The sequence below is a fragment of the Chroicocephalus ridibundus genome, chromosome 6 (genome assembly GCF_963924245.1).
Source record: "Chroicocephalus ridibundus chromosome 6, bChrRid1.1, whole genome shotgun sequence".
Classification (NCBI taxonomy): domain Eukaryota; kingdom Metazoa; phylum Chordata; class Aves; order Charadriiformes; family Laridae; genus Chroicocephalus; species Chroicocephalus ridibundus.
The window spans coordinates 38989399-39008544 of NC_086289.1; the positions used below are offsets into that span (position 1 = coordinate 38989399).

Here is a 19146-nt window from a genome sequence, read left to right on the forward strand (position 1 = left end):
ACCTTTGTATGTTAAGGTGAGCAAATAATTTCTGTACTCTTACATAGTTTAACAAGAGTGGGGCCAGTGCTTGTAAATTGCCATGGAATGTGCATCTTGATTGTAGGCAGATTTTCTGTATTTTATAGGTTACCAAGCCTACCAGTCTTGATCCTTACAGGATTTAGCTGTAGGAACGCCTAGGCTGTGCATTGTCAGTGATCTTCACTGAGACATTTAGGCCCTCTAGGCTGGGGTTACGTCAGTCCTGGGTAGAAGCAACAGTTTTGTAGGCATACAGGGAAATTTGGTGGCCAAAAGTTAGAATCATAAAATGCCTCAAGTTGGAAGGAACCCATAAAGGATCATCAAGTCCAGTTTAAGAAGTTAGATTACAGAATGAACAGACATGGACTTACATTGTAGGTCAGGACAGTTAAATACAGACCTTTTTCTTTTCTGTTTTCCTTCTCTATGTTGCTGTACTAGAAAGCATGATTTGTTCTCCCCTGTGCCCCATGGGCATGTTTTCTTGCTTACAGTTTTCATCTAGGCATATGATCTTCCCTGAGTTAAATGGGCATATCCAAGTTCACAGCTGTATGACCGGATCAAAAAGTTGATGGGCCAGGTCTTCATCTGATGCAGATCAGCTGTGCATCTCTTTTTTTTTTTTTTTTTTTTTTATTTGGCCAAAGTTAAAACATAGTTAAATACAAAGAAAATGTAGGAGGTGCAGAACTGTTTTAAAATGCAGTACATATGTGACAGACTCGTGACAGACTCTTTTTACTGTATTATTTGCAATACACTGCTCTTTTATTATAAACAACCCAAAAGGTGTGAAAAGACTTCCTAGTAGATACTTCAAAAAGATCACTATTGCACTAAGAGGAGCAAAGATCATTTTTCAAGCAAATATCAGCCAAATATGTAGTAAGTATCAGCAAAGATTTCATTAGATTAACGCAATATTTGAATTTTGTATATTTTTTCACATTTCATATCAGATAGCAAAATAAGCTCTACATATTGAAACAGTATCAGCTGGTTTCTACTAGCAAAACCCACTAGGGAAAAAATAATAAAATTTTGATCTCTTTCATTTTAAAAGTGTTGTTAAAATGAGCCTTATAAAAAAAAAAAAACAAAAACAAAACAAAACCAGAACATATGTATGACCTCTGAGAGGCAGAAAAAATGTAAAATTTTGTACAGTTTAAACTTGCATTCAAGAAAAACATTCCCAAGAAACTGCGTATACAGAAGAAATACAGATCATTCTACATTTCAAGAAAATATTACTTCACTGAGACCAATTTAAAAGAGAAAAAAGTTGCTTTAAGATAATACATATCTGCAAAAACTGTCTTCATTTAAACCGAACAGGAAATAAAAGAACCTTAACATCTTTGTTATTTTTCTGTTCAGCCCCACTCCTTCTACTGCAATTGATTTGATTTGGATACTTAGTACCCAGTTCGGCTATCCACATAGCTAAAGTAGAAGTCGGAGGAGTAGCTGGATATCCAGTGGGCTTTCACGTGATGGTTGTTGCCGGGGAAACCACTCCCCTGGTACCCATGCAGCGAGCAAGTCCGCCTCTTCAGGCTCACAGACACAGAAGCGTCAGTCTGTCAGTTGATGGGAAGAAAGCAAAACAGCAGTGGAGGAAACTTAATACGGAGAAGTAATTAAAGTGTTTAGATACTTCAGATGTAAAAGTTAGGATATTATTCTTAGGGAGTCCACCAAGGGGACTGCACTAACTCTCACTAGAATGCCTTGAAGGGAGTTACACTTCTGTTCTCCTTCATGGGGATAGTTGTCAGCTCAGCCAGTACTAGTCAGTCGCTCTGTTGATTTAGATTATATGTGTGCGGTTCAGCCTCCAAACGAAAATGGAAATTACAAAGTTGTAGCTGTGTCAAAACTTATCTAAATGACTACATCTCTGCAGGGCATTAACCCTGCACTAGACACAAGCAGACTTCCGAGTCACAGGTGTCCCTTAAAATGCATCCCACTGGGTGGTATGACTTCCTTGGCCATAAACTATTGGGAAAGGGATGTTTTTCCTTCTCACTGAGTGTGCAATTAAAACCAATGTATTTCCAGGAGTATACTTGAAAACTGTCAGAAATAAACGATCCCCAGGACTACCAGCCACAGAAGATCTTGGTACCAGCAGCTAGGCCTTTCAGGGACATCATTCCCTCTGGTGAGCTGATGGTTTCAAAGGCCTATGGGGTGTTCTTCCCTACAGGTAAAATGTCATAAGGGACAGGAGTCAGAAAGAAAGAGTCTCCTCTAAGCATTATTTAAACTCAAGAATTTGGAAGGTGAGATCTATTACTTGTTTAAATAGTTCAGTAGAAATGCCCATTAAGAATATAGATTAATTTTTAATCGTTGGAAAGCTCATGAGCATATTTCCCCTTCCCTGAAAGCACCTGCCTAAGAGCTGATCTGAGGCCAAGATGTAGGCATTCGTTAGTTCTTTAGCATCAAAGAAGCTGTTAGTATTTCATATTTTGTAATGTTTTGACTCAGATGATTCATATCTTACGTTTTTTGTATTGTATGGAACACTAAATGCCTGTTTTTTACAAGTTTTCTGGAAAACAGGACGGAAACAGTAAGAGAACCCTTTTGTCAGACCAGATTATCTCACCAAACTCTCTTCAATGGAAGAGAAGTCATCCCGTGCCCACCTACGAAGCCTTCTTGCTTTAGAAATCTTCACAAAAGGAAGAAAAGAAGCTGCATTAAACACTTTTCTGACAACATCCTCTGAGTAAGTGACGATTTAGAATTTCAAGGAAATGTGGGATAGTAGTCCGGAGGCCGATATGGCCATTTCTGTCTTGTTTTCCATAAGTCGTTCCTCTGCTTCACATGCTCCCTGTTTTTTCAGTTGTGCATATTGCATATAAAAGATGGGAAAAAGATATATTTGGTTTTGTTGCATCGGTGTTACTCGAGCTAAATAATTGAAGAATATTAACTTTGTTGTTTTGGTCCAATTCTAGTTTTGATAGTTATGCTGTACACTTAAAACTGTCTTGGCAATCGCAAATGATTCATCTTTCTCTCACTTCTTACTAACTTTTGCATATTGCTGTTGTGTATAGTAAACTTTAGCTGTCTTTCTCCCATGAGGGGCTGAAAATTAGTCCTGTAAGGCATGTACTTAGCAAATCCGTTTGTAAAGTGCATTTGGAAAGCTCGTGAATGTGTCGGGGGGTACCGTATAAATGTAAGTTTATTAATTCGGTGTGAATTTAGTTACACATTTTTAATGCAGTATAGATTTCCCTCCTGGAAATAACCCATAAAATTTCTGTTGAGAGAGGGGAGGGAAAAAACCCACCTAAATTGTGTCTGGTTTTTTTCATATATTCATAGAAATACGGATTACTGAATGGATTATCATGATTCTCTCAGAGCGTGCCATTTCTTGAATGATGCTAATACCTTGATGATGGATAGTCGATGTAGTTGGGAGGGCATTTATAGTAAATACAATTGTTTTATTTCCCTGTCTATACATATATATTGTATTTTGCCAGAAACACACATTCCTATAGCCTTGCTGTTTTTAAATGCTACCACACTATAGTGCATGTCTTGAATCATTTTTTTAGAAATATAATTTGAGCTAAGTAACTTATAGATTGTAAAATACCTATATTTATGGCCTAATAAAATTTGCTAAATTCATTTTAGGCTTGAATACAAAATTTTATGTGTAATCATGTGGGTAGGTGCATACATTATATTTTGAAATGCCAGTAATTTACTGAAATGCCTGTTTACATAGACAAACGTTAAAATGTGCTAAATAATTGCCTTTGGACCTTCAGTCTTATAAAACAACATCCTATATGAACAAAAGATGGGTCTTATTAATTCGTGTTTTTCATGTTCAGAGGCTGTGCTAGTTCTTTTTTCCATTTTTCTCACTTTTCTTCTTAAGAACTTCACTTCTTCATTCTGTTTTCTCTTGCCTGTAGGTCTTCCCTATGAATGTGAAATGTTAAAAATAAACAAACAATGGCATGCTTTTCATTTAGAAATTAAATTGCCCCTTTAGCATATAACTGTTCATTAGCCAGCATGTAATTAGTTTTGCAAAAGTCAATCTAAAACTTGCATACCTTGACGCACAGTTTGTTTTGTTCTTCTCAATTAATGCGTTTGAAGAGAAACTACTGCAGGTCACTGCTGGCTGATAGCAAGCCTAAACATAAAGTCACCTCCAGTGTGGATACCCAGGGAAAAGGACACTGAGCCTTACAGGACTGGCATTTCATCTCTTTCTTCAGACCTCTGTACTACCACGAAACTTTGTGGAGCTCGAAATCCTCGGTGGCCTTAACAGATCCAGGACTTACCTTGCTTTATACTTACATGAGAGTCAGTATGTTGAAATAAATGCTGCTCAGCCCACCTGGTCTCTGCATTGCATCCAGATCGCCTTGAATTAGTCCTATTGAAATTATCCATAAAGTTACATGCATAAACAACGTAAGGAATTAGCTTGAATTTTTAAGTAGGCGTTTGCTATATCAGTGCTTTATTAGTAACAGATGGAAGTTACTCTTAAGGCTTGGTGATGGTACTTGCGTTATTTAAGAAAACTGTTTTACTGTCTATAGTTGTCTCTGTAGGTATCAAGCTGTAGAACAGTGATGTGACTGTACAACTCAGCATGGATCCCAATTCTGTTCTAAATTAAAACTATTTGAGTTTTGTATTTCTAGGGCACAGTATTTCAGACACTACCTTTCAATACCTAAGTAAGTACAGATGGCAACCGGTCTGAATGTTAGAAGGATGTGCTAAATTGTTCTTTAACTGCATCGCTAAATACTGGGTTGATTATTGTGCTGGCTAGTTTGAAAACACAGACTTCATTCAGAACATGTTATAGCTTCATTTATTTAGGGGAAAAGGAAAATCTCCCCTGATTTTCCCTTCAGGGAAGTTTCCACGCTGAATGAGTACTACCCCTAATCTTCCTCCTGCAAAACCCACAAATTGCTCAGAGACTTTGAAGCTGGAAGCAAAAGGAGATCATGGGATGCCATTGAATTAAAGAAAATGGAAGGGCTATTGTAATCTTATCTGTAATAAGCCAGAGCAGTGTGGAGTGAAGTAGGAGCTCTTCTGTGCTGACATTGTGATGATGACACCATCTTCTGAAACCAGGATATTTTGCCGCTTAGAGCAGCTATGGCACTGTGAGGACTCAGGGTTCCTTTTCTTTTTTTAATGGGAATTTCTGTTTCTGTCTTCATAGCTCTAAACTCAGTGACTGCTCCTTCATCCTTTCTTTCTACAGTGAGCATACACTGCAGCTGGTAAATCATAAAGGACCCAGGGCGTGAAGAGGTTTGTGGAAGACTTTGGTCACCAGAGTGCTCAGCATGACCAGGGCAGTAGCTTCCTCGGGGGTTCCTCATGTATTTGAATCAGCCCCGGCTGTGCCCTGAGTTGTCCTGACCCACAGCAGCTGAGCCAAGCTGATGCTGGCAGAGGCTTTCCCGCTTAACTGCACTTGAATGTCCTTTTTGGATGGACTGCTGCAGCGCTCGGAATGTGTGCAGGTTAATTCTAACTTCTCACAGACCAGATGACAGCCCCATGAAGGCAGAGAAGCATTTAGGATTATGAGGGCTAAAATTAACCTCTGCACCCAGCCGGCAGGCTGTCTGTCAGGAAGCCCTGCAGAACAAGAGTATTGCTTGTTCTCCTGCCGGTTGGAGGACATGAACACAATTTAGGGAACAGCTGCAACGAAGAGAACAAACAGGTCTGGTAGAAAAGATTTCTGTTCGGGTTACAGAAAAATAGAAACTATTACAAAGTGATTTAATTACTTACAGATTAGGATCAGTGAGTCAGATCTTTTGCTAACATTTAACCCCCTTTACCCACTGAGTTCAATAACGGTAATTGATAGTGGTGTTTGGCCCAAGATATTAATTCAATCCAGCGAGTCTCACTTCATATATTTGAATCTGATCATTCAGGTGGCATTCTGGGTTGCGTAGTAAGCAGTTTATCTCCCAACACAGAGAGGCCTTGATAAAAATTTGTCATTGAGGTCTGGAAGATTTCAGACTGAGGAGAATGTAAATGGTTATTAAAAGTCTTATTTGGTTAAATGGGGAGAGAGTTCATCAGAGCAATGAAAGGTGGCCTGGAGTACTGGGAAGTACTGTCTCCTGTCTGAATGGCTGTCTGTTGCTATGTAAAAAAAGATTTTGTTTTTCACTAAGATATTTCAAAAGGTCGCATTCTCAGAACAACTGTTAATTGTACCTTAGTAGGTTGACTGTGTCAGGCAACAGCTTAGGTATGCTATAAACAAACAGCTGGATCTATTGATACTTGTCCATCAGTATCAACTTCTCTGAGGATGAGTGATACATCTAAGAGTTAGATGGACCAAACCTGTGATGGACAGTTTTAAAATGGGATAAAAAGGACTTGGCAATTTGGAATGTATTTCCTGACCAAGTTTATTTTTTGTTTGTCTCTGTGGACTTTGGAGTACTGCTGAGTATTTTATCCCATTTTATATATTAATTTTTACTCAGATTTTTCTGCACGTGTTTTGAGTGGATAATAAATGCTTCTATTGACTTACTGAACTCAATAAACTAGATTTTGACCGACATACTTGATTGAACTCACAGACACCATCAGGGAACAGAACGTTAAGCTCTTCCCAAGAAGTGTAGAGTTTGCTGAAAGCTTCCTCTGAAGCTGGGCCAGTTGCCTCAGAATAAAAGATGACCATTAAATAAATTAACACTATGAAAGAGGTAGGATGCAGTATGGATACTGTTGGGAGGAAAGAGAGCCATGTAAACATTTCCCTGTTGTGAGGTAGTAGTGATGGACTGCGGGAAGCACTGGACTCTTCCCTCTCCATAAACCAGTAAACCCATGCTTACGTATGCTAAAAGAAAAGCCAGATACCTAGTGGAAGCATCTTCAAACTAATAAAATTATCAGTAATCAAATCAGCAAAGGCAACTTTGTTGGAATATATGGGGTAGGAAGGATTTTTCTGTTACATAAATTTTATTGAAAATATCCTGCTAGTGTCTCTTTTTGTTGAGTTTTATGTTGTTCATACAGTATAATGCTACCTTTATTTTCTGTCCGGCATTATTAGTATTTATTTAATGCTTACACATAGTCATGGAAAAATTACTTACCATATACTTCCTTACAATATTTATGTGCCTAATTTCACTGAAGCCTATGAGAGTATTTTCTTGTAAGTTAACAAGGTTTGTTCCTCCTAGATAATAAAACATAACATTTGTAAATAGATAAGAACTTCACATTTCCACATAGACTGAAACATATTGAGTCCTAAAAAGTGTTTGATGTTCTAAAGACAAAGCTTGAATGAAAACATGAAAAAATAGACTGTTAAATTACAGTAATGTAAATTAAATGCTTAGAACAGATAAACTGTAGCTGTGATCTGTGTAGACCCAGCACAGCACATGAAAGTAGTATAGTTACTTCAAATGCGTATAGTACAACTATGATTTTTAGTGATTAGTATAGCTAAAATAATAAAACCAAACATATCTGATGACTATAAGCAATAAATACCATTTCAAGCATCACAGGCTGAAAAGAAGCTATGCATTCTGGGCTGAAACATCCTCCTCTTCAGAGGTAAACCTAACTCTTTCTAGCTGTCCAACCAGATTTATTGGCTACAACACAAGTCTTTAATGAACCTTAACAAAAGACTCAATTAGCAAAGAGCTTACCACTGTATTAGAGCAGTTTTATGAAAATGTATTTCTCTCAATTTTGAATCCCTATTATGTTTTGGGATTTTTTTTTAATTGACTTTTGAGTTCAATTTCCTGATTTTCAGTGGTTCTTTGCAATTACCCAACTACTGTACTTAGTTTTGGTTTACTGCTGCGCTCATCATTCAGTGAGTTAGCATTGCAGTAAGAACTATTTCATTGGCGTAGCATAAATGTCTTGCTTAATTTAAGAAATAAATAGAATTGCACGCTTTGCCCATCAAGTATAATAACACGGAGGAAAATGTTTCCGAGTTAATATGCCTGCTTGTATTGCACAGTTAAGGAACTTATCTTTTTGGGCTAAAATTATCAAAAGTAAGAATCTATGAATTGTGGTATTACATCGGACTAACGGTTCCTCTAGTCCAGAATCCTGTCTCAGGCAGTTTGCTGAATCAGATGCATTTAAGAGAGATGCAGAAAGCACTCCCCTTGTGATTTGTCCATTCTTCCAGCTTCTACTTGGTGGTGCTTGGTTTACTTCCTGGAGCATGAAGATTTCTGTCTTCATGTTTGCGATTTTATTATGATCTGATGTAACTTCATTTTCATATAAACGTAATTTAAACAAAAGAATTGGCTACATTGTTTTCAAGAACGTCTTTCCACTGTGAAATCTTCAGACTAACTTTCTGTTATATAAAATTATGTTCTCTTATGCCACTTTCAAATTAATTGCTTCCAGTGATCCCTTGCTCTCCTGTCATGAGAACAGTATCTTGCCATGACCAATTTTGTTTTCATATCATTCATTAGCTTATGTATCTTTGTTTCCCCTGTGTTTGTCTCTTCTTTTAGCTAAATATCTCTAATCTGTCATTCTTCCTTAATTTTCTCTGTGATGTCTTACTGCTGTATCATTTCCCACTATTTCTTTTTTAATAGGGAATGACCAGAAATTATGACAATAATTAAACCATCTTCATGAATTTAATCAGCGATGTAGTGTCTTACTAGGGCTGGAATTCTTGGAGGTGCTTAACCTTACTTCATTTCAGACACAAACAAACCAAAGCTCTCGGAGGACAAACTTGTGAATAATAAGGAAACAGCTATAGGAAGAGAGAACTGTGAGTTAGGCTTTCTAGATGATGGACCTGTTTTTAGCACTTCACATTGAACAAAAAATGTAATAACTGTTCTTGGGTCAGGGACTACAGTGCAGGGTCTCCCCCAGTTTAGTGAGCAGTCTACTTCCTTATGTATTGTTGTTCTCTGTGGATCACTCAATTCTAAATTCCCCTTTTCTTTTTTTCTAATTTGTGTGTTTGTTTGCTAACATCATGGAAGTGGCATGAATTCAACATGAAGACCTGGAAGCTGTAGGACAGTTGTGCAGCCTCTCTGTAGGGGAAGTGGAAGATGTCATTTTGGACCCTTTCAGAATAAGTTGGGCAGAAAGCTATGCTCTCCCACAGGCCTGTCTCATAAGAAAGAGCTTTCCGTCACCATCAACACTTAACATGAATATGTTTAATGAAAGTGGCTTCAGGTTATGCGTGTATGTGAACTCAGTCTTGCCAGCATTGAAGCTGTTGAATGGGTTCAGAATACAACTTCCAGGAAGTTTAAATATGGGGACACGCTGGTTTGAATAGACCAACTGGGTTCTCACCTAACGCTGAACTTCTTAGTCCCATTGAGGCATAGACAGTACATGCAATAGCAGAACTTCAGGTCTGTAATACCAAACACCTTGTACTTGGACCTTATGATTAGTTGTGAAAACTCTCCTGTCACTCTCTCGGAAACAGCATCTTCTTTTAATTTTTAAGTAGAGCTAACTACTACTGCAAGTTTTGTTTTGTTTTCCAGAAAACGTGAGTGAAGAGGCAGAGATAGGAGTGGGTACTCTTCTGGTGATACAAATAAAGTGCTCAGACACTACATAACTGCTTTTCCCTTTTCTCAGGGGAGCTGATAATGCTGACTGTAATAGTGAGTTCAAGGCCTGAAATCCCAAGGACAGCGAAGGAGAACAAATGTTCAGTGCAGAAATAGAGCTGTCATAGTGCCCCACGTGCATGCTCTCCTCTGCATTTGTGTGCTGTTACCAGGGTTCAGGAGATGTGTGGTACCTCACACCAAGAAAAGAATCGGCATTGTCTCTGAGAGAGAGGACAACTTGAATTGCATTTTTAGAAGGCTCTCAGGCATGATAAGGCAAAGAAAGCATGCCCCATGGTGTATGTAAATATTTTTCTATCTCTGCTAAACAGTGGGTGATTTCATATCTAATTTGTCTGTAAAAGAAAACCAGTTAACTGTAACGTTTTTATCTTACCCTCAAATTTCTGTTTTATTTTGCTTACACTTGCATGTGCTGTTATCTTGTCTCGTTTGTTCTTAGGCCAAACCAACTATTTGATACTCAGACAGTAATATTGCATCCCCTAACAATTTCTGCCAGTCTAAACTTACCTGAGACAGGCTGAGCTGATGTATTTGTATTGAGCCTGTCCAGGTACCTTACTGCATCGGTGAGAAAGCTGGATACTTCAGTTAGACAAGATTTAGCCAATTCTTGACATCCAGCTTTGTAACTCATCAATACGTAATGCAAGTCTTCAAAGGTCAATCCGATAACATTGAAAAATCTATCTTCTCATGTTGCAAATACACAAGTGACAGAAATACACATGCCAGCCTAGTAGGCATTAGGGACAGTGGCGCGGTTAGTTTAAGAAGATTCTTGAGTAAGGGTTCTTCAGGGTTGTGGTCGGTTGTCAATGGTAGTGATAAAAGATTCTTAAAGGCCGTGAAAAGTAGTTTCCCAAATGAATTAATTGTTTAAATTGTTTTATGCACCTAAAATCCTATCTCTGTTTCTCTTGATTTAGAACAATAAATTACCTGTTTAGATTTTTGGTTTGGACTCTTACCTCTGTTGTACCCATATAAATGAAGCATAACTTCAGTGAGGCTGTTACAGATTTATTCTGATATAAACAAAGATCAGTATTAATCTGGCCATCAAACTATAACGGGAAAATGCCATGGGTTGTGTTTCAAATTTTTATATCAAAGGTGTTCAGCATTTAATAGTAGAGAAATAATTATGGAAGAAGACAGTGAGTGCTTTTAAAGCATGGCTGGAGTAGAGCAGAGCTAGCATGGTTGGGAGTGATATGATAAATACCAAAGATTGCCGTTCTCCCTCAGGCTAATGTGAAGAAGTCAGCAAAGGAATGACACTCCCCTGTTTGGCCATTAAATGTTACACTTTTCTCAGAGTAAAGGTTATTAGCTTCATGGTCCTGGCAGAATTCTATTTTGCATAATTTTATTCTAGCTTCTCAGCTGCTTCTGTTAGTGGCTAAGGGCGTCTTTACTTCCTGTCCTAAACTGCTGGGTAGAAACTATTGTGTGACATTTACTGCTGGTGAATAATTGCCTTTGACGAGGTCTTCAGCAGAATATTTTTGGAAACCGTTTTGACTTCAGTGGGATGTCCATCTAAAAGAATTTGTCCTGTATCTGTTAGACCTTTTATAGCTATGCAATAGCAAGTGATTCTTGTCTGTGAGAGTCACTTGCCTGACTTCCACCCTTCTTGTTAGGCCAACACACTCCAGTAGCGTAAAAACTTGACTTTATTCCCAACTGTGCTTTCTCCCTTGTTTGGTGCGGAGGTCTCTGTGCTAGACTGCGCCAGCTGTGTGCTCCACAACAGCGAGCTGTAGGACATTGGGATTTCTTCTCACAGCTTGGTAGGCAGCTTGAAAGAAGTGGAGATTTCAAAGCTACAGTCCTTTAAGGGCAGATGGAGGATCTGATATTCTTCCAGGTTTCTCTGGCAGGAGGCATTGCGCCTTGTGCAGAAGTGTCCCTACGTAATAAGGGAATTCAGATTGTTACAATCCTGATACTATAGTATGATTTTATTAGCTATTTCATAACTTACTTGATTCTGAATATAGATGACTTCATATGGAACAGGGCAATAGTGAGTCAACCCTTGTGTGCATAAGTCCAGCCCTGCACCATATATAAACATATATATATATATAAAGATTGTAAACCAATGTGATTTCCTTTATAGCTTAATACAGAAATCTCAAAATGCTGAGAAACTGAGATTCTACTATATCTTTTGGGAAGCCCTGGACATGATTTGGCGCTATGGCACCGTAGTCACGGTTTATTTTTAGTGCACCTTTTTCTAGCTTCCGTCAACAGCACAGAAGAGCAGCCTTGTCCACCCAGAGGGTATGCTTTTGAGCCATTCACCTATTTTGATTCTGGGAGGAAATGGTAGACTGTCTACCCTAACAGCTTCCCATGCCTGCCTGAATGGCCTTGTCTAACGAGTCTCTCTACAGAGACTGCCTGTGGTTTTCCATAAAGCAGTGTAGCAAGCAATGAGATTGCATTTGCTTAAGCCAGGGGAAGGTTATTACCAAAGCTGCAAGTGCCTCGTCTCTGCCGTAAGTGTAAAGCCCCTGTAGCACAGTTGTCTGTGTGTGTCTTGTTAGGAATGAGGGAGTAGGGCCACAAAACATGTCTAGTCTGTCTGCGCATGGTTCCGTCTTTTCTCCTACAAAGTGCCTGCCTCAGTTTTTTTCAATATTATCAAGCTTTATTTCAATTCCTGGGAAAATGCTGGAGCAAGCCATCCATCCTTGTAAGCTCCTAGAATTACAACATCCAGAAGGGATTTGTCTTGAGGAACAAAAATCACATCTAGCTGATATAATTTTCTCCTGAAACAGGGAAACAATTCTTGTGGGTAGGACAAAGACAGTAGGTGTTCTTCTTTGTCTTATGGGAAAGTATCCTCTAAATGACACTATCAAAGAATAGATGCAAACCTGGTTAGATAGCCATACCTGAGAGGAGTTATCCCCAGTTCACTACCGGAAGAGAAGTGTGCTGTGCATGAGTTCTGCAGAGCTTTGTGCAGGAGCCAGTTCTGTTCAGTGTATTCATCACAGAGCTGTGTGATGGCATAAACAGCATGCATATTATATTTATTTGCTAGGAGGAGCTGCAAGTATGTTGTAAGACAAGGTGAGAATAAGAAATTACTGTATAAATTGAGGGATTTAATGAAAAATAGGGTGAAATTAAAAAGGGCATGATGTAACACCCAAGTAGGAATAACTAACCGTGCACAAAGATGTTGGGAGATAACTGTTCAAATAGCAGGTCTATAGAAAAGGAATTGAGGGAAACAATCAATCGTAAGTTGAACAGCGATCAATACACAATATTGTGCTCTTCCAGAAAAAGAAATCACACTGGGGTATATAAAAAGAAGTACAGTTTGCAAGATGTGTAAAGCGATCCTCAGAAGTACACAGCATTGGTACTATAGTGTCTGATTTAGAGCAAACAAAAAGAAAAGAATTTAGGAGGACTAAAATTGGAATTTGAGGTGCAACTAGTTGCAAGACCACAACGAAATAGAATTTGAAATGTAAAGGAAACAAGAACTTGATGACATTGTTGAGCAGCTAAGTGGTTTGGATCATCACTCTCTGCTACTGGTAAGAGTAGGCATGTTCTACTCAAGGCTGGCTGTTTTCCAGAAACTGAGGTGCAAGATAAGGAGATACTAGAAAAAGATGCTGGTTTGAAAATGTACTAAATTGCTTCAGTTACAGGAGCTGAATTATGAAGTAGGTCAGCTAATTAAAAAAAAAAAAACAAAACCAAAACAAAAACAGTTGATGGGGAAGGAGGTGTCCATTTAAAACAGCAACTGTGTGCTTAAAAAAAAAAAAAAAAGTTGTAATAGTGATTTGGGGAATTAGAAACCTGTAAGATTTACACCTGGACCTGGCAAACAGGACAAAATGCTAACTCAGAATAGTTAATAGTTTCTATGAAAGGTCTAGCCAGGATGGATTCAACAAAGGCATAACTGTGCCACCCCGCTCTCCAGCCATGTAAGTGAAGTAGGGGATGTAGAAGCAACACCTGATTTAATTAAACTAAGTATTCAAGGGGCCCTTCATATTGTCCTCCAGAAGGCTGTTAGAGATACTATATCAACACAGTGCAAGGCACAAAGTACTCTTTTGGGCCAGAAACTGAGTAGGAGATGAGAAGAAGTAAGAAGGTACATTTATGGTTAGGTTTCAGTAGGGAGAAAAAATTGAGAGCAGGTGTTCTCTTGCTTGATGTATTTGTTAATCTCAAAATACAGATCTGTGTTGAAGCAGGAAATTTGTAAAAGTTAGTCAGCTCTTGCCCTGTCTTGGGGGAATGTGAAAAAACACATGAGCAAAATGCTGAATAAACAACGTGCAGCGTTGACAAATGCATTAGAAAATGTTCAAAAGCGCAACCATACCTAGCTGCGCCTTTTGGTTACTATGGTTAAGAGATGCCAGTTCTTACAGTTGACAGCACAGGAGAAGAGTACTCGTGTCCTAGCACCTCTGAGTCCCCAACCTGAATAACTCTGTCCAGTGGCCTCAGAGACAGATCACAGTCTTCAGCAGAGAATGACTTCTCTTTCTCTGTGGCTCATCTCTGTGAAATGGCTTCAGTCTGCTGACTCACTGAACGCCAGTGAGGCTGCTAATGCTTTGCTACGAGTATTGTCAGGCCAAGTGATCCTCTCCTGGGATCCGTGGGAGTGCTCCCAGAAAGGACGTTCTTTCTGTTCACAAAGAATTCCTCCTACACATAATGTGGAAATGAGAAGAATGTGTACAGGAGGGGTGCTACAGGGCGTCCATCTCTTCCAGATGTATCAAGGGCTCTTACTTATTGTTCCCACTTACAGAGTGGGGAAAGACTGGTCATGTTACAAGAAATTCTGCATGAAAAGCAATGATGCCATATTGCTGCTGTTAAATGGTTCTCATGATTATAAACGTGCCCCCGAGGTGGGGGCAGCTTCTGGCATCTTCTCACAGAAGCTACCACTGCATCCTCCCCACTATCAAAACTTTGCCACGTAAACCCAGTACAGTAGCCTTTTCAATCTTCTATATTATAGTAAAGTTTTTACTTCTCTTGCTGTCCATAATTGAAGATGGCAGCATTCTGGTGATAGCTCATCACCCCCAAATGCTGTGCTAGACCTCATGTCAAGATTTCTGAGTATTTTGTAGTAGATTATAATGAGCTGAACGCTTTCTTTCCTGTTTGTGTAGGTCAGGATGTACTCTTCAGGTTACAAGAAGGAATGATATTTGGGTTACACTGGAGTAAATTCCTCAGGTAAGTAAACATATGCTTTTTAAATTTGTGTCAGTTTTAGCTCACGTGTTACAACTCAGAAGTTTTGCTGCATTTAAAGGTGGAGGAGACGTGCACGCAGGTTTCTTCCCTGACCTGAATCTACCTACCTTTGGGTTTGCTAACAGAGAAATAACAGAAATACGGAAAAGCTTTTGTTGAAATTTCAGCTGTGTCTGTGCTTGCGTTTCCTCCTAGGACTGCTCCTTTCCCATCTGCTTAACTAGAGGGGTTAGTCCATATGCTGCAGATAGTGGCAGCTAAACGTGTCTTTGCCAGGTACTGAAAGCATAGACTATCCCAGGTACGCCCTAGAAGCCTTTCAAGGCTGGTATGGAAGATAGGAAAAAATAACATTCAACCTATTCTGTACAAAGTAATGTGTGGAACATTAAAAAAGGCAGCAAGTCTAGATATACCATATGCAGGGAGCTGCAAAGGTCAAACACCAAATGGGTGCATAAAAAGGGCTTCTGAAAGAGAAGAGAAAAATTTACATTTTCTGTAAATAATCCTGAAATATGTTAAAACCACTCTGAAACATAAGAACAACCTGGAAGGCAGGTGAGGGTCACCATATTGAAATAAACAGTGGAACACAGCTCTCTTAAGTGACCGGACAGACCTATTCTGGTGGCAAGCAAGTGGAAGGCCCCACACTCAGAGCGTGATGGATCGGAACGTGTTTACCCCTCTGTCATTAGATCTGGAGGGTGAAAGTTGCTGTGTGTCTCTGGGCTTTCCAGAAAGCTTGGCAGAACTGAGTAGATTATTAGATAATGGTGGAAATGATTACTTCAGTAGGTGATCCTGAGTGTTTCTAGGCATTGTTTTAAAATACTGAATACAAATTTCAAAATATTAAACAAACAGGGTAATATTTTTCGAAGTTCTTATATTTTATTTGCAAGTACGTAAGTTAAAAAGCTATACCGAGGTGTTTATGAAACACAGATAGAGAAAAGTTACCAATTGATAGTAAAATGGTGTAAGCACTAAACTTCTATTGACTTCGAAGAGTATGTTGGCATTTTAGTTGTTACATCTTGTGTTTTAACTTTGTAATTTAGTTACTGGTAAGGTGTAATCACTCTTGATGGATGTGCTAACAACTAAGCCCTAAAAAAACTGCTGAGTGTGTCCTGGAGGCTGCTAATTATTCTTAGCTGTTATTAGTTTTAGTACAAGCCAGAGATATTCAGCTCTTGACTCCAGTATTTTCTGCGCGTGTGAACAGAAGCCTTATTAGTGTTAACTTTCAAAAAAGTACACCTGATTCTGACAGCTGTCCCTAGGTGCTACAGAAAAGTAGGGAAGTAATGGTCACTGGTGCAAATCAGCCCTTTCTGGGAGAGGGATCAGAAGCTCTGAGTGAAGTGTATCCCATGTGAGATGAGCTTTCCAAAACCTCCCTCTGGGCAGTATCACGTTTTGGAAAAGTGGGACTATGTGCTCTACTTGTTAAGAATCATAAATATCTTCTCCTTTGTACAAAAGGTTTTATATTTGCTATTATCCAGTCTTATTTTCTACTTCAAACTATGATGCTTTCTGGGCACAGCATATTTATTTCAGATGATTAGAATTTATCCTTGTAAGAGACTCTGACAATGGTTTTTTAGAGGCTGAAGCACCTATGTTTTCCATGATCCTTCGGAACTTGGCAGGGAAGAAAATCTCCAAAACCAGAGAAAAGCATTTATTACTTTATGAAATTCTGTTCAGTTCTGGCAGAGTTCTAAACTTGGTAAGTTCTCTTTTTAGCACTTGATTTCTTCGCAAAATGCTGGCAGTTTGTCAAAACATAAACAGTGTAACCTGGCGCGCTGTGCTGCCAGGAATAACAGCATCTCACACTGGCAGGGACACAGTCTCTACAGGGAGCAGAGAAGAAGAGTCTTGGGTAGACTGAACTTCTAATGAAATATTGTCTTACCTATTCCAACAATTAAACCAACGAATAACCTCAATACCCCACTTCCCAGTCAGGACAAAAATCTCTTCTCTTTGGCAGGTGATGTAGTTACTCTTGTTATGTGGGGTTTGTACACAGCTGGTGATAGATAACTGGGAACTGTTGTGATTTCTCTTTCCCCTGGTTCTCACTTGAAGAAAAGACAGGGGGAACACTCTTTGCATTGGTTTTCTTGTGTTAAAAGCTGCCTCAGTTGGAGAGTCAGGCACTTGAAAGTTATGAAAAGCCAGAGTGACAGTCATCGGTGTAACCTTTTAATTCAATCTCTGTGTGCATATTCATTATGATGTAATCTTTAATTATGGCACTTAACTCTCTTGCCAGCTCTCTCACATATTAGTATCTAGATCTATGTATATGTATGTGTGTGTCGGGAAGATTCTCAGTTCATGTGTAGAAATCTGAAGGTGCATGGAGAAGAGAACAATGAGGGGGATTGTTGAAAGAGAAAGGATCATCCTATGACTAAGGCAGGTGAATGAGAAGAATTCCTCTTTTCTTCCTGTTTCTGCTGCAGTCTTTGTGTGTGTTGCTGAGCAAGCCACTTCAACCAAAACACCTTTTGTGGTTACTCTTTGCTTGTCTCATCTCCTCAACCCCTCAGGCCTAATGTGCAGAAGTGCTGAGCGCTCACAGCTGCAAACGAAATCAATGAGAAGTGTGGTCACTCAGCGTTTCTGGAATGAAGGCAGAGTGGATTGGATATCTGCACGTGGGAGGATAGTAGGTTCTGGGTGCCAGCCCTTCCTCTGCAAATGATTTGCAGTGTGGCCTCTGGCATGGGTTGTTGGGGTTTTTTTGTCTTTGTGTCTCTGTTGTGGACACAGTACATTTTGCAGTAAATGTAGATTAATTAATGTCTGTGAGACACTCCTGCTAAAAAATTCCCCAAATAACATGGGTGAAATTAATACCTTTTGTATGCATATCAGATTTTGGATGGTAATGAGGATATGGTATTCATGCAGATGTATACTGTACACAGTATACACGTCACACACATGTATGTATACACACACACATAGACATCCCTAGATGGATTTGTTTGTGTACATTTTAAAAAATGTAGATGTAAAGGTATCTTTCTGTTGATGATAGAGGAGTTCAGAACAGCAATTACTTAGATTGCCTTTATGAACTTCCAGTTATGAGGTCTAACTAATTTTTTTTACAAGACCTCTTCCAACTCAGCACATTTGATAGCTCCCAGTCATCAACTGACTACACTGCTTAATGCTTTTATTTTTACAGATTTATAAATGTATTTGAAAATGTATTCTTAAACTTGATTCCCAAATAGAAGCTGGGTAATACCTCTTTTTTCCTGAATACATACCATTCGTAATTCAAGGGTTAAGGAGAGTGTTTATTAGTGAACGGGTAGAGTCATCGCCCTTTGTCCAGCTCTGTGAAGCTGTCAGACTAACTAGTGGAGGCCATTTCAGCCACTCCTTGCATTTCATCTGCAAGTATTTTCAATGGTTTTAACTGACTTCAAGAAGGCAGGATGGGACTCAGATGGTATTACAGGAAAATAAATAGGAATGCATAATTAAGAGCGAGGGTTGGAGTCTTGTACGTTAGTGTATCTTTCTAGTGGACAATTGCAATGTGTCAGTAGAGTTACTCTGGATTTATACCTGTAAATGTCAGACAAGGAAATGGCCTGAAATGGACTAGCACATAAAGGAGCTGCGCCTGCTTTCACTGAAATCAATATCAAAATTTCCATTCATTTCAATAAGCACTAGGAGATGATGGATTAGGAGAATTTAATTTGGGGCTTTGGGGAATTATATTCACAACTTTAATTGTATTTATGTAAAACGCACATTGATCCTTGAACAAATTCTCAGTACAGCTGGCCATTGAAAAAAAATTAGAAATGTTGCAAATGCCTCTCTGCACATTCTTCCTATGATTAACTGTTCTTTAAAAGAGAAGAGAATGTAGGGATGTAATAGTAGGTATTGCCCTGCTTGCAATTATTTTGAGTAGTAAAACAGATTAAGCAGAGGCTTAAGGCACGAGCTTAGTGAATGTAGCCATATCTAAACAAACGGTGACGAATCTGCTCTTCCACTCTGAATTTTAAGATTAAATAAATGGCAGTCTCGTTTAAATTATATGTAAGCGTATGCA

At 38.9% G+C, this 19146-nt stretch overlaps 1 protein-coding gene across 1 annotated transcript in view; it reads left to right on the forward strand.

The window, feature by feature from the left end:
• Positions 1 to 14944: 14944 nt before the first annotated feature.
• PCDH15 (protocadherin related 15) overlaps positions 14945 to 19146 on the forward strand; it is an 811115-nt gene continuing 806913 nt past the window's right edge. Inside the window, exon 1 of the mRNA XM_063340181.1 lies at positions 14945 to 15011. The gene's annotated coding sequence lies outside the window, so the exon portion shown is untranslated. The remainder of the gene's footprint in view (positions 15012 to 19146) is intronic.